Source organism: Lolium rigidum, chromosome 1 (assembly GCF_022539505.1).
Source record: "Lolium rigidum isolate FL_2022 chromosome 1, APGP_CSIRO_Lrig_0.1, whole genome shotgun sequence".
In the NCBI taxonomy this organism is placed as follows: domain Eukaryota; kingdom Viridiplantae; phylum Streptophyta; class Magnoliopsida; order Poales; family Poaceae; genus Lolium; species Lolium rigidum.
Genome location: NC_061508.1, coordinates 357335259 through 357357941, shown reverse-complemented (window position 1 = coordinate 357357941; position 22683 = coordinate 357335259). Strand labels below are relative to the sequence as shown.

At 43.5% G+C, this 22683-nt stretch overlaps 3 long non-coding RNA genes across 3 annotated transcripts; all 3 read right to left on the bottom strand.

Moving 5' to 3' along the window:
* Positions 1-8054: 8054 nt before the first annotated feature.
* On the bottom strand, positions 8055-15712 carry LOC124684687. The gene is made up of 8 exons (XR_006997111.1): positions 15187-15712; positions 14199-14454; positions 13265-13482; positions 10699-10840; positions 10474-10608; positions 9662-9828; positions 8955-9218; positions 8055-8393 (listed from the first exon to the last, which is right to left on the bottom strand). It is a non-coding gene; the product is annotated as an uncharacterized LOC124684687 (long non-coding RNA).
* A 190-nt stretch (positions 15713-15902) lies between these two features.
* Positions 15903-17638, bottom strand: LOC124684688. The gene is made up of 4 exons (XR_006997112.1): positions 17559-17638; positions 17022-17116; positions 16511-16796; positions 15903-15982 (listed from the first exon to the last, which is right to left on the bottom strand). It is a non-coding gene; the product is annotated as an uncharacterized LOC124684688 (long non-coding RNA).
* Positions 17639-21701: 4063 nt separating this feature from the next.
* Positions 21702-22112, bottom strand: LOC124684686. Its single transcript, XR_006997110.1, has 3 exons — positions 22033-22112; positions 21862-21948; positions 21702-21754 (listed from the first exon to the last, which is right to left on the bottom strand). It is a non-coding gene; the product is annotated as an uncharacterized LOC124684686 (long non-coding RNA).
* Between the last annotated feature and the right edge of the window lie 571 nt (positions 22113-22683).

Here is a 22683-nt window from a genome sequence, read left to right as displayed (position 1 = left end):
GAACTCGTCGTCATCACACTAGAAGTCATGTCCATCCAGGACTGAGCAGCATGACATAGGATGGCGGCAAGGCCGGAGGTAAGCAGTCAAAGCCGCGGGCATATTGTGCATCTATATCTGGCTGTCACTCACAAGACTATTCACCCTCTTGTCAGATATCTACATGCAAAAAAGAAGTGTTAACACGATAATCAAACTCAGAAAGTTTATGCTTGGAAGAATATAAGTAATCTAGCTACTTGACTATGATTTCAAAATCTGGAAAAGTTCCACTTGTAGCTCTCATTAAACTCCAACAAAAATAACGACGCTTGATGTCACATGCGTCTGGTGGTCTGAGATGCCAACATAACATAACAGTGCATCTAGTGACACAAAGAAAGAAACCCATAACGGAGGGGCTTCATGTTGGCGTGCTATATGTTTAAAGTTGGGCTTGGGCCTCGTGAAGGACAGCCTCCCTGTAGCAGCACAACCAAAACCAGAACGGGCGGGTCACCCAAAACCAAAGCAGCTAGTGAGACAGAAGAAAGTGACTCATAACAACAGAGGGGCTTCATGTTGGCTCGGTAGTATGTTTTAAGTTGAACCCCAATGGATGATATTAGTGGCTTCATTTGAATATAAAGTGGGCTCGGACTTATGCCTTTTTCCTAAAATGGAGGACTTGGCATTTGAATGCCTGGTGCTAAACATGGCAATTGAGCGACAAGTAAATGTGGAAGTTTTTATCTTCTAACAATGTGGGTAAGGGAAAAAAAACTAATGTCACAGAACTGATATGAACCATTTTGCAGGTTTTGAAATACACAAATGTGTTTACGGCTCTATTTTGCCACCAACAGTTTGCAACACAAGCCATCATTCATTTTTCTGACTCAACACAGACACAAATACCAGTTGCCCTTGTGTGCCGGTGCCCATTTCAGCAAGTACAAAAAATAAAATAGGAGGAAATTGAATAGCGTGGATGCAATCGATCCGAGCTCAAGCAAATAAAAAAAAATTGACCTTCTGGTGCCAATGTCAACGTGTTCTGAATGGTGGCGGCGAGATAGCTATGGTTGGGCTTTGGGCCAAGCAGCTAGACCTCTCTGCAGCAGGACCATCAGAGCAGGAATGGGTTGGCCACACCAGACCGAAGGAGCTAGAGGCAAGCCATGCCGCGTGTAACATGTTCTGTTGATTGAGAGTTGGTAATGACCATTGATGACCACATCAAATTACATTTTCCCCTGACTTTCTTCCCTCAAAACAAATTCAGTCCCTACAAGAAAGGAACCCAGAAGTCAAACACAATGGCAAAGGACATAAGAGGAACACAAAGTGGTCAGTACCAATCTCTGAATGATGAAACACGAGAAATAGAAGGAATAATGATGGTCAATGAACTGCATAATATCACATGTGGACTTGCAAATTTTACTCCAGAAATTTAATAATGGTAAAGAGATTCAGCATAGTGTGAGGAGGACCAAAGTATCAAATGATCAACAACTATTAGTCTTTTTCCAGCCAAAGACATGAGGGGTCAGCTAGTACTAGTAACCATCATCCCAGTAAAAAAAGATTCAGGGCATGAAAAAGATCAATAAACTACGCAAAAAAAATGTATTTTCATTACACCACGGTCACATGTCGCAAAATAGATGATTATTATACACGGACAGTAATTGATTCAGTGAAGCAAGAACAATACCATGAACCTATCATCAGAATCAAACCACGGGAAATAAACGGATTATTGTCCCTACACAAAAATTGATCATGATTACACAACACCAGTCCAGTAGTGTTTCAAATGAAGTGTTAGGAAGATACTCCACCTGTTTCAAATGAAGTATTAGGAAGCCTAGCGCCGCCTCCACCTCCATGCTTTTCATAGATCGGTTCCCCGCCCCCTCATGCGACATCTCTCGCCACATTGGGAGTGGTGGGGAACCCGATCTATTCGTGATGTTTTTAATAAAAATAGTGTTTTCAATAGATTACGTTATGGCTTTGGTAGCCGTTTTCTTTTTGGCTCCGCCTCAATAGAGATGACATCTTCCAAAATAAGCTAGATCTCCATTCCGACGTTCATGGTGTGCTGGAAGATTACAATTGTCCAAGTATGGGCCTTGAGATCTTGCTTCGTGTCACATCGATTTTGAATTTTTTTTTCTCATGGTTGTCGCAAACATGATTTACCTCGCAATATTTTTCCTCGCGGCTACATCCTCGACAATGGTGATTTGTACTCTCGACTTCCTAGCAACTATTCGATTGGTTTTTCATGGCATGCCCGTGTTGGTACTCTTCGTGTGTGCATGTAGCCTTTTTATTGTGACTCAAAATAAAATTATAGGAGAATCTTGTTTTGTATTTACGGTTCTATGGTTTGATATCTTTCTTTAGCTACCTTCAGGAAAGTACCAGATTGTGTCATGGAAAAATAAAAAGGTTGAAAACATCAAAAATTTGTTGGTTTCTTCTAGACTATTTTGTAATTTTATTTTGTAATCACTGGAGACATCTTGTATATTTCTATCATGTATTATTTATTAAGTAAATATATATAGTATTGATAGTAAAAAAAAACTGTTGCGTTTTTTACCAAAATGAGCGGACCTGTACATAAAACCTGTTTAGATATATTTAGACCACCGACACTTATTTTGAAATATAGGAAGGATAGCCCTAGCAATCCTCCAGAGACACCAAACCTTCCAGCCTCCTGCTTCACATGCTCACATGTCCACTTTTAGGAAAAATCCTTAATTTGCTACATCGCAGAAAAAAAGCCCCACTATTGCTTGATTGAAGCAAAAACGGTTCATCTAGAAAGTAAAACAGAAAAGATCCGTCGAACACAGACCTCGCTGGAGACTTGTTGGAGATCTCACCAGAGAGATTGTAGCACAAGAATAATACTGAACTAGCAGAACAACGTAACATCTGTGGCAAAAAAATTATACTATTGTGGTATCGAGAACTACCCCTCCCGGTGGACTGCTGCCAGCATTTCAACTCCATGTGATAGCACCGCCACTTGCTTCTTGAAGCACCGATACTAACTATTGGTAGCACCATTAGTGACCGTCTGTAGCACCGTTGCTGACCTTTTGTAGCATCACCACTAACTGTTGGCAGCACCGTTCGTTTAATGTTTGAAGCACGCTGCTGACAATTTCAAGCACCAGCGCTAAATATTTGCAGCAGCATAGCCCTTCCTTTGCAGCTCAACCGAGCACCATTCGCAGCATCGCCATTCTTTCTTTGCAACTCTGCCGCCGCCCACCAGTCGCACCACATCAACCCCCTTTTTGCAGCTTCGCCGCCAACCACACACGGCAGGACGGACCAGCCTTTGCAACACCGTGCCGCGAGAAATCGATGCTAGCCGGCGCTACCTCCTAGTGTCCGGGGAATGACCAGGATCCTGCCCAACACTCCGGGAAAGAGCTCCATCTCCTAGCCAGGTTGGTCTCCAAGCGCCTAAGGTTGAAGGAAGGGGTCATGAAAAAAAGAGAGGCAAAGATAGACGTTGGTGGTAGGCCGTCGAAGAAGCCCGAGGCGAGTAGCAGTAGGCCATGTCCCCCAGGGAGGATCAACACCCATGAGGAGTCAAATCAAGCATGGCGGCTTCCAAGGAAGACAGTGGCCCGGCCTTTGGTCTCCTCTGCGGACCCGGCGATGCGACGTGCCACGCGGAGGTGCGCTCACTTCAAAAAAATTATACTAAAGTAGCAAACTTGTGGAACATTTGCAGCACCGCTGCCGAGTGTTTGCAGCACCGTTGTTGATGATTTGCAGCTCCAGCGAGCAGCCTTTGCAACACCAACGATGCTCATTTGTCGCAGCACTGCAGAAATTTTGTAGCATCATCGATGCCCATTTACAGCTAGCCTTTGCAGCTCCGGTGAGCAGCCTTTTGCAGCACCGACTTCCTTCATGTATAGCTCTACCATGCAGCGTTTGTAGCACTGCTGGCCACCCTTTGTAGCTCTAGCGATAGAGGACTGGCTGCTTCCTGAACACCGCCCGAATGCTAGCGTAGCACCGTGGGGCAAGCTCCATGCCTTGTGAGGAGGCCGACGGCTGCCGGAGTGACGGGGTCAGAGCTCTAGGTGGCGGCGTCCTCGTCGGAGGCCATGCAAGCAGGTGAGGATGAGGGTTGGACGTGCGTGTGGAGCACCGGTGCCACTCGGCGGCGCGCAGCTAGGAAGGCGGCGGCGGAGCTCCAGGTGGCGGTGTCTTCGTACCGATTCGGCAGAAATTTGTGTTTTTCATGAGGGGTGGACGGAAAAGTTCCAGATACATCGGTTGGGAAATTTTTCATCTTAGGTGGTCTAGTATTTTTAAAAAATGTGTTGGTACCAATGTGAAACTTTAATTTGGTGGTTGCTTCACAAAACATAAAACTTGTACTTATATTTTGAAATAGAGGAAGGACAGTTTGTATTGGATGATCGTTGTATCTCGCGGTGGTCGGCTTCGTCGCCGGCAGTTCAGACCAAGTCCCTGGTTCAGACTGATGATCAAAGTTGCTTGGCACGTTCGGAGAGAAATGACAGTAACGTTTTCTCACATGCCGTTCGTCGTGTGTACGGCGAAGAAGACCGGTAGTTGCATCATGTCCCCTTACATATCAGGAAAATAAGTACCCGGAACAGCGCATGCAAATCCTCCATCCACAATAGTATTACCGAGCTGCATCACGTCGCCGCCGGCGACCACACTGCTATAGCTGCCGCTCCCACCACTCCACGTCGGCGGCGACCGTAGGCAGAGGATCAGCCGTCACGCCGGCCTGATGCCGCCCACTGCGATACTCGATACAGTCCTTGATCTTCTTGATAAGATTCTCCGTCGTCCAGCCTATGCCGGTGAGACCGACCATGGCGTCATGGACGCGGAGCGTGGTCTCGCGCTGCCGGTTGTGGTGCTCCGCCTTGCGCGCAGCTGCTCCTTCACCTTGCCGACACGCTCCCGGACGTAGTCCTCCCCATCCATCTGCTTCCTGCGCCGGTCGACCTCGGGCATGGCCTTCAAACGGTCGACCATGGCCATCGCCTCCGGCAGCGACGGCCACGCCTGCATCTCCGACGACGGCTCGCCCTCGGGCAACACCATGCAGCACACCTCCACGCCGCACAGGGTCGACAGCTCACCTGTTGCTTCGATTGGATTGGGCTGAAGAGCTCTCGCACACTGACTGGCCGACCTTCTCACCGAAGATGACGACGACATGGACGGAGCTACCGTTCCTCGCCTCGTCTCGTCTCGTCTCGCCAAAGTCCAAAGTCACAAGTCACGCGATAGCCGACACGCGGCTGCGTGGTCATGGCTTTGTATTTATAGAGAGCTAGCTACAGTGGGGTGAGGAAGAGATCTGGTGCTAACATAGGTCCGAATTCTGGGCGGAAAAGGATGATGAGATCCTAGTGAGGCGACGGACGGACGGGATGCAACAGGCACGCGGATCGCTGACATGGCTTGGTAAAATGAAACACCCCGTCCGGCCCGTAAAACGAGGCATCAGTGTTAATTGACTTGTGTTATCCCGATGGGTCTCCGTATTAACTGCTTGAAGCAAGTATTCATTCTCCTTCCTAATCCCTAGTGTAGCACAGTCCACAAAACCATGCGCATCCGCATAGACCTGCTGGATTTGTTTCTTTGTACTCCATCGCTGACATTTCTTTGTACTTCATCGACGACCCCCTACCCGCAACACATAACATATTAACAAGGTCGTAGATCCATCTCAAAGAAAAAACAAGGTCGTACATATGCACGTCAAAACAAAAAAAAGGTTGTACACATGAGTATACCTTTTTCTGGTCTACAATACTTGTCCCTAAACCGCATGTATGTAATACACATTTTAGTGTGCCTATTTCATATTCACTCGTTTCCGCGACAAGTATTATAGGCCAAAGGAAGTCATGGTTTTCACATTTATAACAGATAAATATACCAAGATTTTATTATACAAGTGTATAATGTATACCTTGAATTCTCATGATAGGTTTATTTGATCCTTCTTCACAAAACATAATAATTGATGATTTCTGGGAGCAAAATGCCAAGTCTATTCAGGCATCAAGCAAGAAAATATATTGATTGTCACAGTTTACATTTAGGCGTCAAAAATATTCTGCACCAGCAGAAAACTTCAATTGTTCAAATCAACAGTGGACCTCTCTGCTGCATCGATCCAACATGCATGCTCATTTTCAACACAGGCAAATATATATCTCCACTTAAAAAAACCAACGACAGATAGGCAGCAGCAATGATTGTGTTCCATTCAAGTTCAGAGCCTGGGTTTGTTTTCATTTGCTAGTTTCGTGTTTTCAAAAAACATTATCGAATGGATCATCTAGACAACATATCCCTATGTTTACATGTCCACGCCCAGGTTCTCTACTTGACTAGCATGCACATATTCCTACTTCCACACAAAGTTCCCCTCTCAACAGCACAAGCGAGTTCTCTACAAGCTACAAATCGGCCAGCTCATTTCGAGGCTTGTCCTTGCTCCGGCTCCGCCTCCTGGTCCTCCTCCTGCCCAAATGATGTCTCCTGATAGTTTTCTGGAGCAGAGTGGTACCAGTGGAACCACCCTATATGCCAGTGACCAAGACCAACACCGAGCCGCTTGACATCCATCTTCCTCAGCACCATCAAAAATAGAAAGCCCCTTTTAAACCATTGCATGCTGATTTCCCTGTACAACACCATCTGCATGCACATATTCCTTTTGTTTGCAGAGAAAGACCATGTGACGGATGACCAGGAGGAGCCATGCCGCACCCGTCCTGAACACGTCCCCAGCACTACACCAACCGGAGCCTGCAAATAACAGAGAACGTTGTAGGTAAAGGAGGCAGGGAAAAGGACTACAATATTGTACAATCACAAAAGTAGTCTGATCAAGTAACTTAAGCACAAAGCTGACACTGCTTTCAACAACATATACAGCCAAGACATGAATAATCTCAAACAAATGGCAGCATCTCAAACCCAATATGGCTAATTTCCAGCATATCAAACCAGTTGCGTCATCACTGCTCAATCATGTTATAGGAAACACGATATTTCGAACCATCAAGGAAACTAATCTCTTGGGAGTGGCGTGACACATGCAAGGAGGTCCATAGCTAGATAGCTAGTGTTTTCATACACGGATACCAGATGTCCACATACTAGCTATCACTAAACAAATGCAAAAGAGGTTCAGTGGCAAGACAATGTAAAATAAAGAAACTCTTATGATAATGTAATAGCCCACACGACACGCTGGCACCGGTGGATCACGGTGGATCTACAGGCAAGCACGTCTTCTCAAACAGAAGTAAAATATTTGTGCTTCACGATCTGTTCTCTATTGGGGAAATAAATTTTCACAAGAGATGATCAAGATTCTCCTCTACAGACCATTTCTGAAACACAACAAAGACATGAATAATCTCAAACAAACGGCAGCAAAATATATGGCACCTGACTTTTCATTTTTAGAAACCAGATCTGGGTAAATTTCCTACAGTCGAAACCCGACAACCAGGGTCTTTACTAACCAACATGAAAAGGAAAAACCGGCTTTTGTCCAACAAAGAGAGAAACAAATTTTGCCAGGTACTAATAAAGTGAGTGTATAGTGACTGCCAAACCCCATGAAAGTTGTAGCAACACAGAAGCGCATATCAAGTCAGTGAACTATTTTAAGTCACATGAAACAATGCAAACAAAAAAATTATGTATAATCATTTGATTGTCCAGGCTAAAGATTCTCAAAACACAACCTGTCCACAAGCGCCATAAACAGATAACCATGCAGAACATTATTGGATAACAATGGTATACGACAAATTTCAAAAGAAGTATACTATCTGGCGCACTATGTGTATGCAAAGGCAAAAATGTAAGTAAAAGTTCACGCATCATGCTTCTTCATCATAAAAGTTCTTTCTTGAAAGATGTACAAGCTAATGAAAATCAGGAGCATCCTTCAAAGAGAATGACACAGCACGCAATTTTTACTTGTCCTGTAACTTGTAATTCCCGCAGCTGCATCTATCAATGCAAACTCCTGCAACTCTTATGCAATCATCCAATCTCTACCAGATCAAGCTCGCAATCTAACACTTAAAACCACACGCACTAAATCTTTCAATACCTCAGCATAAAATACACTTGATTTCTTGAATGCATCACTGTGCATTCGGTTGCTCCATTCTAAACCGGGAACTTGAAAAAACTCTAAAGTCGGATCTAAGAAGAGGAAGAGGAGGGACTTTACCTGCGAGAAGGACAACATCACAGGGGTGGACGCCATTGCCATTGCCACAGGAATTCTCGACACACCCAAGGACCGGAATCCACTTCTTGATATACCCAAGGACCACCTGACATGTAAAAAATAATAGATTAAAGTATACCAATTTATGAAAGCTCCATCAATTACATTCATTTAATCAACAAGGCAAGATGTTGCATTCCGTGATTCAAGTGATATAGTAGAAGCAATATTATTGCATCTATTGTGTCATCAACTAGTCTATTACTTATTTAATACGATCATCCATATGTCCCTATTTTCCAGAACATGAGAGATAAATTCTATACTCCTCGTGGTATTGCTTCTCTAGCAACTATGTCTGAAAGCATCATCTTGTAACTACAAACCTTAGACATAAGTATGTGAGGTAACATAGCTTAAGAAACCATATCATGTTTAACCTGAACAACTGCAAAAATACAGATAGGTTGTCTACAGGACATTGGGCACCAAATCAGGAAAAAAAAACATCCATTTCTATTTTTTTTTACTACCAACAGGATCAGTTCATTGTAATCCCCTAACTGAAAGAAAGCATCATATGCCAGCACTCATAAAATGCATTTTACATCCCACACAGATCAAAGAAGATGCAATCAAAATATCTGTGTTTCAGCTAAATGCATACCACATTTCAACGTGTCCTAGAAGAGGAGTAGACCACAGAAGATATGAGGTTCTCGAGCACGCACCGGTGCCAGGGCTGGAGCAGCGGAGGACAAGCAGAAAGGCATTGTTGTAGAAGAGCATGGAAGTGTACCTGACACTTGCCGTTGCAAGTACTCCATGTAGAAGTACCAGACTGTTCACCTAATTATTGTGGATACACTTCTTCTTGCGATAGTTGACACTAGACAGCCCTCGGATGGCAGGAGTACATACTACATAGCACCTGAATTGACATGCAAAATGCAAAATCAGGTTTATTCCCTCGAATTAACATGAATGCATCCATATTTCCTGAGAAAATCATGAACCCTAGCATCAACTACCAAAACATTTTAGACTCAATGTTTTGATCGCTGTGACGCAAAAGAGGTTATTAGCATAAGAATAACAATATTCTGTTCTTATCATCGTATTCATAAGCCTAAACCAAGTAAGGAAAATAAGCAAGCAGTCCATAAAAGTGTCCCCTACTCATAATCAAATAATCAGGACTAAACAAGCAGACTAATAACAACTAGACAATGCATCTGGTGGGAATTTAAGCAAAACCAGAAGCAAAAATTGAGTTAAGCTAGATAGATAAGAAGTACCCCGCACAAAGGCGAGGCACAGAATGTCCATGGCTCCAGGACGTGGTACCACAGAGAAGAGGCGGAAGGAGGTAACCTGAAGAGCTCACAGGAGTGGGGTGTTGCCGAGGCTGAGAATGTCATCACCACCACCGCGGCCGCACAGCGGCAAGAGGAAAGGAGGCAGTAGAAGCCGGTTGGAAAGCCAAGCATAGCATCCACCCCACTGGAATCTGTGGCCTGCACACCGATATTGCTTTGAACCTGAAAATACATAGGGTTCAGCACTGCCTATGCCTATTTAAGCAAGACACAACTAGGAAAAAAAGCATCCTAAAAGTCCACTTGCATTGACAAATGTAGCTCTGTTTTATTAATTAAGTGAGAAAAGACGTACATTTAAAGATAGTTGCATTAACAAGTGCTAACCACACAAAGAACGCAACAAAGCTCAGTATGCAGCCACCAAACAAGCAAGAGGCAAACCGAGCTTACATGACTATACAGATAATTTTGATTCCTGGAACTATACAGTGCATCATTGGATTGGCTCATATATAAAAGAGCTACATTATGTAGCTATCTAACAAATTTTGGATAGATGAAAAGATGGCAAATCTGACATGAAAACAAGGTCTGGTGCTACAGAGATTATACATTTATACTAAACATGGTGAGAATGGAAACACAAAATAGTTTACTTCGAGGTCTTCAGATCCAATGGGCAATGAGGCAACATCTACATTACAGAAGGGAAAGCTTAAACAAGAACATACATTCATTTTTGCATATCGCCTTGAACCGCACATCATAAACAAAAAATTAGACACCAATCAACAAGCACTACACACAGATTCAGAGCTCATCAGCAAGTAATAGGAGAAAGAAGATCTGGGTGAATGAAGTTACCCAGAAGCGCTTCGAGAGGACAAAGGGCGTGATCAGCTTGTACTTGGGAAACTCGGCAATGAGCTTGTCGTGGGTGGCTTGGTAGAACAACACCGTGTTGTTCACCTTCTCCCTTTGCTTCCCGTTGCTCCAATTCTGCAACCCCAGCCAATACAAACTCCATGAGAAGACAACACTAATAGTCAAATCAAACAAGCAGGGTAATGGGCCAGGGTGGGATTCAACCTTCCACTGCTTAGCGATCAATGCTGAGATTGATCCTTGGGTCATTCTGTCTTAGTAAGCAGGTCATTGACGATGGCAACGACCCTGTCCTTATCGACCGTCCATGCCACATTGGTCGGTCCACACATTCTCCAAGTTGAACCTGCAGCACCAGTTTGTTTTTTGCAAACAGCAAAGTGGTGTCAGCACCAATCTCTGAATGACGAAATCCGAGAATTAGAAGGAAAAGTGCTGGTCAACGAATTGCATAATATCACATGTGGACTTGTAAATTTTACTCCAGCAATTTAAGAATGGTGAAGAGATTCAGAATAGTTTGAATCGGACCAGGGAATCAAAGGATCATCAACTTTTAGTCTTTTGCCTTCCAAAGGGAAGACATGAGGGGTCAGCTACTACTAGTAACCATCCATCTCAGTAAAAAAAAGATTCAGAACAAGAAGAAGATCAATAAACTACACGAGAAAAAAATATGTGTATTTTTTATTACGCCATGGTCACATGTCGCCAAACAGATGATTACTATACACGAACATGAATAGATTCAGTGGAGCAAGAATAATAGCATGCAGCTATCATCAGAATCAAATCACAGGAAATAAACGGATTATTCCCCCTAAAAAAATTGATCAAGATTACACAACACCAGTCCAGTAACAACAAGAAGATGACTCCAATCGAAAATGCTTGAATTACATAGCCCTGGAGCTCAAGTCACCAGACCTCCTTAGTAGTTAAAACTTAAAACCTACAAACCACATATCTAGATAGTCATTGTATCACCCATATGGGGGGTCATCGGACAGAACAGATGCTACCACAAAGCACTTAGAGGAGAAGGAAGGGAGAAATCGATGCTCACCAGAGGGCAATTGTATACAAGGCCAAGACTTCACCACCCTAGTGGTTGTGACACGGTGAACTCGTCGTCATCACACTAGAAGTCATGTCCATCCAGGACTGAGCAGCATGACAGAGGATGGTGGCAAGGCCGGAGGTAAGCAGTCAAAGCCGCGGGTATATTGTGCATCTATATCTGGCTGTCACTCACAAGACTATTCACCCTCTTGTTGTCAGATATCTACATGCAAAAAAGAAGTGTTAACACGATAATCAAACTCAGAAAGTTCATGCTTGGAAGAATATAAGTAATCTAGCTACTTGACTATGATTTCAAAATCTGGAAAAGTTCCACTTGTAGCTCTCATTAAACTCCAACAAAAATAACGACGCTTGATGTCACATGCGTCTGGTGGTCTGAGATGCCAACGTAACATAACAGTGCATCTAGTGACACACATAACAGTGCATCTAGTGACACAAAGAAAGAAACCCATAACGGAGGGGCTTCATGTTGGCGTGCTATATGTTTAAAGTTGAACCCCAATGGATGATATTAGTGGCTTCACTTGTATAAAGTGGACTCGGACTTGTGCGATTTTCCTAAATCGGAGGAGGATTTGACCTTTTCATGCCCGGTGCTAAACATAGCAATTGAGCGATAATTAAATGGGATAGTTTTTTCTTATAAATAGCACGTGTAAGGAAGTAAACTAATGTTACAGAACTGATATGAACCATTTGAAGGAATGAAATACAAAAACATGTTTTCTGCTCTATTTTTGCCACCAACATTTCGCGACACAAGCCATTGATCATTTTTTTGACCCAACACAACCACAAATACAAGTTGGCCTTGCATGTTGTTGTCCATTTCAGCAAGTACAAAAACAGGAAGAAATTGGATAGCATGGCAGCAAAATAGATGCTAGCGCAAGAATATATTTTTTGACCTTTTGGTGTCGATGTCAACGTGTTAGAAATGGTGGCAGTAACGCCGCCACGGTTGGGCTTGGGCCTCGTGAAGGACAGCCTCCCTGTAGCAGCACAACCAAAACCAGAACGGGCGGGTCACCCAAAACCAAAGCAGCTAGCCGTGCCATCTGTAACATACTCAGTTGATGGAGTGTTGGTAATGATCACTAATGAGTAATGACCACAACAAACTACATTGTCCCCTAACTTTCTTCCCTCAAAACTTATTCCGTCCATACAAGAAAGGAACCAGGAACTCAAAGACAATGGCAAAGGACATAAGAGGAACACAAAGTATATTACAAATCATGAAAGAGGGGAAAAGCTCTTGCCCGGGTATCATGAACAAGATTAATACACTACGCAGCAACAAAAATATGTATTTTTAATACACCAAACAGATGATTATTATACACGGAAATGAATAGATTCAATGAAGCAAGAATAGTAGCATGCAGTTATCATCAGAATCAAACCACAGAAAACAAACATGCTATGGTCCCACAAAATTTGATCAAGATTACACAACCAGCCAAGTAACAAGAAAATGACTTTAACAGAAAGTTCATGAATTACATATCCCTAGAACTCGAATCACCAAACCTTCTTCGTAGTAAAAAAATAGCAATAAAATAGCCAAATAGTCATCCTATCCTATCACCACAAACCAATATGGGGGGTCATCGGCTCAATGAACAGAGCAGATACTACAACAGAGTAGGTAGAGGAGATGTAATACATCAGAGCTCACCAGAGGGAAATTGGATCCATGGTCGAGACATCACCGCCCCCTGGTTGTGGCACGGTGAACCACCACCATCACACCAGTAGTCATGTCCGTCCACGGCTGAGCAGCGGGATGGGAGTACGGGAGCAAGGGCGGAGGTAAGCAGTCGAGGCCGAGGGCATTGTGTACATCTATATCTGGCTGTCACTCACAAGACTTTCCACCCTCTTGGTGTCAGATATCTACACGCAAAAAAAGAAATGTGAACACAGTAATCAAATTCGAAAAGTTCATGCTTGGAAGAATGTAAGTAATCTAGCTACTTGACCAATATGATTTCCAAAACTGGAACCTAATACAATAAAGTTCCACTTGTAGCTCTCATTAAACTCCCACAAAAATGACGATGCTTGATGGCAAGTGCATCTAGTGATGTAAGATGCCAGTGCAACATAACAGTGCATCTAGTGAGACAGAAGAAAGTGACTCATAACAACAGAGGGGCTTCATGTTGGCTCGGTAGTATGTTTTAAGTTGAACCCCAATGGATGATATTAGTGGCTTCATTTGAATATAAAGTGGGCTCGGACTTATGCCTTTTCCTAAAATGGAGGACTTGGCATTTGAATGCCTGGTGCTAAACATGGCAATTGAGCGACAAGTAAATGTGGCAGTTTTTATCTTCTAACAATGTGGGTAAGGGAAAAAAAACTAATGTCACAGAACTGATATGAACCATTTTGCAGGTTTTGAAATACACAAATGTGTTTCTGGCTCTATTTTGCCACCAACAGTTTGCAACACAAGCCATCATTCATTTTTCTGACTCAACAGACACAAATACCAGTTGCCCTTGTGTGCCGGTGCCCATTTCAGCAAGTACAAAAAATAAAATAGGAGGAAATTGAATAGCGTGGATGCAATCGATCCGAGCTCAAGCAAATAAAAAAAAATTGACCTTCTGGTGCCAATGTCAACGTGTTCTGAATGGTGGCGGCGAGATAGCTATGGTTGGGCTTTGGGCCAAGCAGCTAGACCTCTCTGCAGCAGGACCACCAGAGCAGGAATGGGTTGGCCACACCGGACCGAAGGAGCTAGAGGCAAGCCATGCCGCGTGTAACATGTTCTGTTGATTGAGAGTTGGTAATGACCATTGATGACCACATCAAATTACATTTTCCCCTGACTTTCTTCCCTCAAAACAAATTCAGTCCCTACAAGAAAGGAACCCAGAAGTCAAACACAATGGCAAAGGACATAAGAGGAACACAAAGTGGTCAGTACCAATCTCTGAATGATGAAACACGAGAAATAGAAGGAATAATGATGGTCAATGAACTGCATAATATCACATGTGGACTTGCAAATTTTACTACAGAAATTTAATAATGGTAAAGAGATTCAGCATAGTGTGAGGAGGACCAAAGTATCAAAGGATCAACAACTATTAGTCTTTTTCCAGCCAAAGACATGAGGGGTCAGCTAGTACTAGTAACCATCATCCCAGTAAAAAAAAGATTCAGGGCATGAAAAAGATCAATAAACTACGCAAAAAAAAATATGTATTTTCATTACACCACGGTCACATGTCGCAAAATAGATGATTATTATACACGGACAGTAATTGATTCAGTGAAGCAAGAACAATACCATGAACCTATCATCAGAATCAAACCACGGGAAATAAACGGATTATTGTCCCTACACAAAAATTGATCATGATTACACAACACCAGTCCAGTAACAACAAGAAAATGACTTTAACAGAAAATTCATGAATTACATAGCCGATAGCCGGACCTCGAACCACCAAAACCTTTTTAGTAGTTAAGATCTACCAACTACATAGCCAGATAAGCATCCTATCACAACAAACCAATATGGGGCGGGGGGGTGTGTGGGGGGGGGGACACTTAGAGGGGATGGAAGGGATGAATTGGGCTCACCAGAGGGCAATTGCAGCCGAGGATGAGACATCACCACCCCTGTGGTTGTGGCACGGTGAACTCGCTGCCATCACACGAGTAGTCATGTTCGTCCACGGCCGAGCAGCATGACACGACGACGGCGGCGAGGGCAGAGGTAAGCAGTCGAAGCCGTGGGCATATTGTGCACCTACATGTGGCTCACACGCAAAACTCAGCCAAAGACACAGGCATATTGTGCGTCCATATCTGGCTGTCACTCACAAGACTATTCACCCTCTTGGTGTCAGATATCTACACGGAAAAACAAAATGTTAACACGATAATCAAACTCAGAATGTTCATGCTTGGAAGAATGTAAGTAACCTAGCTACTTGACTAATATGATTTCTAAATCTGGAAACAAATACAGAAAAGGTTCACTTGTAGCTCTCATCGCAAATAATACATATGTCAAAATCCCAGTTATTCTACGCTCTGCCGATCATACCAGAGAAGTAAAAAAGAAGTAAATATAGCAGTTATACAAACATTATTGAGGACATCAGAGCCAAAGGCAGAAGAATCAAATGTTATTGCAAGCCCCTTGGTACCAAAACATCCAGCCTTTCCAGCATGTGGAGGTGAATATGTTACCCAGATATAATAGCACCAACCATGAATAGTAGGGAAAAGTTATAATTACCCTGTGCAAGTATGTACATCAGCATAATCATGTATGTCATAGTTTATGACAGTATCAATTCCCCAGCCAACTAAATATGTCGCCACAAGAGTCTTCTTGTGATCTTCCTTGAAGTTCTTGTACTGGCACAACCTATACAAGCACCACTATTAGATATGAAAAATGGCTACAACCTGAGCAATAAGGCAAATTGCAGATGTACATAGTACTACCAATGTTTTACAACTCATAAAGTCAAGTGAGTTGCCAGGGGTACAAACTCAAAGACTTAGTATATTTAAGTATGCGTTACTAGTCAGATCCATGTTGCTAGGTAGTAGCTAAAATACGCAGGAAGAGCTTCATTCTATCCAACCGGACATCGCCTAATAACTAGGCATACTAAATCACACAGCATGGTAACAGCTCGCGATAATTGATAACAAAGACTAGATCAAGTAGTTAGTAGTTCATATCAGTAGAACAAGTAAAAGAACAGTTTTCAGACAGAAGCTTGGTTCTGGACATGAAAAGAACACAAAAACTTATTTTTCCGACTCAACAGCCACAAATAAAAGTTGCCCTGGCCTGCTGGTGCCCATTTCAGCAAATACGAAAATGGGAAGAAATTGGATAGCATCGGAGGAATCAATTCAAGCACGGGCGAGGAAAAAAATTGACCTTTGGGGGCCGATGTCGACATGTTCTAAATGGAGGCGTCGAGCTCGCCGCAATTGGCCATTGGGGCCAAGCAGCTTGACCTCGTGCAGGACGGCCTCCTTGCGGCGGCAGCAGCAGCACCACCACCACCACAGCCAGAAAGTCTGTGTTACGCCAGACAGAAGCATTAGAGGCAAACTGTGCCACGTGTACTATATGTAGGTCATGGAGTATTGGTAGTGATCATCGATGACCACAGAAAACTACATTGTCCCCTCACTTTCTTCCAGCAAAACATATTCAAGCCCTACAAAAAAGGAACAGGGAAGTCAAACACAATGGCAAAGGGCATAAGAGGAGCACAAAGTATTAAACCGGGAAAACGCTCTTACCACATCATCCTCCAAAAAATAGTGTGACCATCTTCTTCATGGGTATTTTATTTGGTAATAGTAACTAGACATGTTATTTCAACATTATCAGAAGCTATTACAAGTGAAAATCAAAACCAGAACATTCAAGATTTATAGACCTTGGTGTGGCAGGGAAGAAGCGTGAGCTCCTTGGAGCCACGGGGAGAACACCATCATCATACTGTTGAGGCTTTGGTGGCCTGGTCTCTCCTCCCTGGTGAGAGGCATGGCACTAAAATTTATTACTGGATACAAGGAACAGGGTGTGATACAACTCTGAACAATAGCAAAACAATAAAAGGACCATCTATATATTAACAACCCCATGCCAGAGCTAAATGTACCCAAAAATTGTTTAAGAAGAGTATTTGAAAACTGAGGATCTAAAAGGTTCTCAACTTTTCACATACAAGCATTACTGGCTCATTGCAAGATAATAAATGGCAACATCGACCCAGAGCAAAGAAAGGCCGCTCGACAGCATCCAGCAAGCGCAAGGCCATGGAAGACCCGAGGCGGCCTGGGGTTAGCCTTTCGGCAACGGGAGTCGTTGTTTCAGTTCGGATTGGATCGTGTTTTGGATTGCGGCAGTAGCAAGGAATTCAGACGACGCGTAGGAGTAAGAGGAATTCAGACGAAGCAGATGATGTACGTACCATCTGCAGGTGGAGGAAGCTGGTTCTTGTCGGCGGCGGCCTCTTGCTTGGGTGACATGAGCAGGGGGACAGGTCGTGGCAAGACGGCTCCAGCAGGTCCACTCGGGAAGACCACCATGACCAGTTAGTTGTGAGCTGCAAAAGACAGAGAAGCAGATGAGATTGTTGTTGCTGCTCCCCAGACTAGGGAGGGAACCCCGCATGGCGTCCATGACAGGGGGGGTTAGCGGAAGGAAAGGCGGCCCCTTGCCAAACCATACTTAACTAGATGGACCTCGCACGTCTTGCCGCGCCGTTTTTATTTCCACTCGTCTGTTTTTTCCTTTGTGATATATTTTCTACAATTTTCTTTAATGAGCTGCAATAGCATGTCCCGCCGACAACTGAATCCACCCGTAGCAGGTCAACCTTACTCACTCCTTGAATGACTATTATACAATCTGGATGCTGACCGCAAAGAAAAGGGAGCAACCACAAAGAAAAGGAATCAACCATACTCAATCCCTAGGATATCACAATTGCTCCATCAGATGACAGTACATTTCAACAATGATTTGAACTTTCTTGTATAGCTTTTCCAGGCATCGCTCCACTATGTCAAATATTCAAAATTTTGCTAATATGGCAACATTCACAAGATTTACTTTATTGATCTTCGTAATCGCATTGGTTCACACTTCCAAGAAGAGATATATGCACAATAATAACCAAATTGCTTTAACCTATTGTGTCTACAATCTGGATCAGTCTGACCATGTGTATACCAGCACTGTACTGAATTGAAGTTTTAAGGCATACGTGGTCTAGTGCAAGAAAGATAAAAGCTACACTTGTATGTATGTGCCCAACAGATATTTGTTACATGAAAAAATATTACAGAAGAATGTATTGAGAAGTACACATTGATCATCCATCCTTTCTTAAATGTGGGATGGTCACACCTACAATTATGAGTGGAAGAGCAGAATCATCGTATGTTGATGCTCAGGACTTCAGGTTTCTCTTGCATACAACACAAGGTTTGTTACCGTCAATTACTTAAAGTATAGTGAATAACTTTAACTATTCACTGAGAATAAACATGATTGTTGAGAAACCATTACTCAGCAAGATAGAAATCTGATACCTAAAGGAAATTATTATTTGAAAGATTAACATATTGTAATCAGTGCCTAACACGAGGTCAGTTAGCATTAACTAAAATAAGAGGCCAGTTAACCACGAGAACACAAGTCTATCTTAAGCATGCACGACCAAACTGGTGGCTTCTGGTTTGTTCTTTTCCTTTCACTTAAATGAATCTTGAAATATTATCATCATAGGAGATCTACACTGAAATAACAACAGAAATTTGTTCCGGATATCAGCAAAATTACAGCTTCACACAACCGGCCTCATGTGCAAGCCACTATAGTTTAGAAGAGCCACTTCATATTTACAAAATAAAAACATAAAAATAATATTAATAAATTTCATGTTCAAAATCTAAGATATGATTTTATAGATAGCAATCACACTTACTAATTTGACGCATATTCCATGAGAATAAAAAAAGAGATTTGATCCACAATGAACACTTTGGGGCAATTCACAAGCACCTCACGTCATATTCGAATTTACCTTACCTGCACATAGCACTTCCGAAAAACTGAACTCATACTAATTATGTCACAGAAAATTTGGGTGGACAAAGTAATATTTATTGCACAGCTAACTTGGTGGTGGAATAGCGTAGGCAATTGAATATTTCAAACGATAAACTAACCTGGATTTCTTTTTCCTATGACGCATAAGGTTCTCAAGCAAACAAATATGATCTACATTGTTTTCTTAAGCACACCAGAACCAAAGCGCCTGGGCATATTTGGTTCCATAACAGGATGCCCAAATGGTTTTGTGAATAGGAGTTTTCCTAGATTTTGTACAATTTCTGCGAGAAGGATTCAATCAATATGAGGGAACAAATAGTTATATCTGTCCCATGACAGCACCAAGCGAGTTAGTCCTTCTCCATCCTTTGATGCCATCAGACCATCAGAAGGATGTGTCGTGGCATATAGATTAAGGAATTTCTACATGGATAACATGACACTAAAAGTGAGAGGGTAATATACCATCCTTAATACATAAGTTGATTCATTGCCAGGTTTGATCCAATTTTTGTAAGGTGTGGATATAGAAAATGTTCTAGACTGAATTATGTTTCTGCCTGCACTTATTTATCTTTATTTTCTCAGATTGGGAATTTGTTCAATAGGATTTGGGAAGTTCAAAATAAGTTTCTAGGCCAACATTACGTTAAGCTGCCGCCTAGGACTAAAAGGTGATGATACAAATGCTAAAAACAAACAAAAAAAAGTTGACATTACTCATCTCTGATCTAATGCAACAAAGTTTGTAGAATTTTTTTAACTTATGAAACCTGATTCTATTTTGTATGATGAGATAGAGGTAAGTGTACTGAAAACGCTCGGCTGGACAGATGCTCAAAATCCTTATAGTAGCTATTACATTCATATGTGACACCTATTGTCTCACTACATGTACTTCCCAAATTCTATTAGAATGGCATCTAAAATCAGTGCTGCATTGAGAAGCACTAAGCAACTAACAAACTGTTGTTTCAAGAAAATACAGTACCTAATCGCCAGCTGGTGATCCAATTCATATGCACAAAAAACACTGTCTCAATCACATACCAGAATTATCAGGTACAGAGAAAGGCTAGCTTAATTACTCCTTTTTTTTCTTCCCTCCGATTGGTTCTACACAGAATCTCATTTGTACATCCTTTAGTCTAAACTTCAAATGGGTAACAACTAAACCTAAAAGGTAAGCCTGCATTAGGCGAAACCGATTTACGGTAAAGCAGACATCAGCCACCGCTGCAATCACAAACGGCCATGCACCCATCGACACGAAACTGAAGAAACGTCCAACCAAATACAGGGTTCATATTGGCTCCAGGAACTCAAATCCCCAACCCGTCAACCTAAATCCCTAGAAAGCATGCACATACGCGCCCAAAAAGCAGTAAGCACGGCAAAGTAGCGCCGCTGGCAGAAACGGCAGCAAAATGCGTCCCCCAAATCGCTGAATTCGCAGCATCGCACCCCAAGCATACGCAGACCAGACTCAATCCCAAAGAGGCAGCTGCACACATGGGCATCACAGATCCACAACACACAGCGAACACAAGCAAAATCTACAGACAAACCGCTCCAGCAAAGTGGGGCCCCAACGCGATTTTTTTTACAGAGAATGCAAGAGGGAAAACGAACCAGCAAGGAGCAGACGGCACGGAGAAGATGGGACGCCACCTCCACGCCACCCAAAGCCGCATGCACCGCCGCAGCCGAGCCGGCGAAGGACACCGCTAAGCGAATCAACCTGCCGCCGCAACCAAAGAAAGAGGGAAGAAAGAGCCCCAGTCAAAATAAGCCGGTAAAATGCGTAAGATACTGAGAGAGTAAATGCGGAAGTTTAAGCAATTTCAGATTTAGAACCTTAGTTATAAAATCACACACTTAAAAACGAATTCAGGGGCAAATTACGATCATTTGATAGAATAACATAAATGACCTCTGATGCTATTGTACGCAAGCAATGAAAGAAAAGAGAAACAGTGCATTACATAGAACACAAGTTTCTACACTAAATGGATGATAAAAAAAATTGACGAATATCGTACATATACAATCTCTAAAGTGCATCAGAGCAGTTGACAACATTACTGCGAAGTTAAATGCATTACACATTCCACTCATTTCATTAAACATCTGATCATTTTGATAGAATGACAGAATAGCATAAATGACCTTTGATGCTATTGTACGCAAGCAACGAAAGAAAAAGCAAACACCCCGGCTATTAGATAGAGAAAAAGTTAATACACTACTGGTAATGGATGATCAAAAATTGATGAATTGTGCCCATAGACAATCTCTAAAGTGCATCAGGGCACCAGACAACATTAGTGCGAAGATAAATGCACTATAAAGTCCACTCATTTCATTAGGCAATAAAAAACAACTAGACAGGCAATACTCCAATGAACCTAAATAGAACCAGCATCTTTATGATCCCAGTCCCATATTAAGAACAGTAGCAAAGAAAACCAAGATAGGCTAGTATCGACTTCTCACCTTGGCATCAAAGTGGGCGACGGGAGGATCCATGTGAAAGCGCTTCTTCCCCTACAAAACCACAGCCAGATGGAGAAATCAGAAACCCATTTCCAGGGTCAAACCGAACGGGGCAGTCTAGCCGAAATCCCCAAACCCCAAGTCACAATCCATCTCACCTGGAGCTCCGCCTCCAGCTCCCCGCGCTCATGCCCCATGGCTATAGGCACAGGGCACGATGTCCTCTACAGTCAGCGGTTTGTCCCCTGCAGGAACACGCCAATCCACCAACAATCAGCGACGGGAGCCGCCAGGAAAACGAAATCCGACAAGGGAGAAGAGGGCCTCACCTGAGAGGAGAGTAGTGGTGCGGCCAGGAGGAGAGGCGTGGCGTGGCGTGGCGTGAGAGGGCGCAGCCAGCCGTGGTGACCTGAAAAGAGAGCAGGCAAGCAGATGAGTTGAGGATAGGGAGGGAACAAGCCCGCATGCCGCCCAGCCCATGGCAGGGGAAATTAGCGGAAGGAAAGGCGGCCCCTTGCCAAACCATACCTACCAGGTCGTTGCCGAGTTGGACGGCGGCCGTGTCGTGGTAGCCGTCCTTGGCGCTGGCTCGGTAGATCGACGGAGGCCCGGCGGAAAATCAGGAGTACCGGCGGCGCCCAGCGGGAGTTGGTAGCCTCCGAACCCTAGCAGGTGGGGCTGGGGGAATGGTTGGGGCGGCGCGGAGGTCCATGGCGGCGTGCGTGCACGGGGTGGATTGGAGGGCGGAGGGCGGCGGTGGTGGAGGGTGGAGGTTGTGCGAGAGAAGAGGGCCGGCGTTGGGTAGGCGGCGGCGCTGGTATTGAATGGAGAGAGAGAGAGAGAGGTGGGGCTGCGGCGTGGAAGGAAGGAAGGAAATAGGGGCGGGCGTCGACGCCGGTGAGGGGCGCGGTCTAGGGTGGCCGGCGAGGGGCGAGCGAGGAGGAGCATCAGCGAGCGCCGAGCGGCGGCGCTGTCTTGTT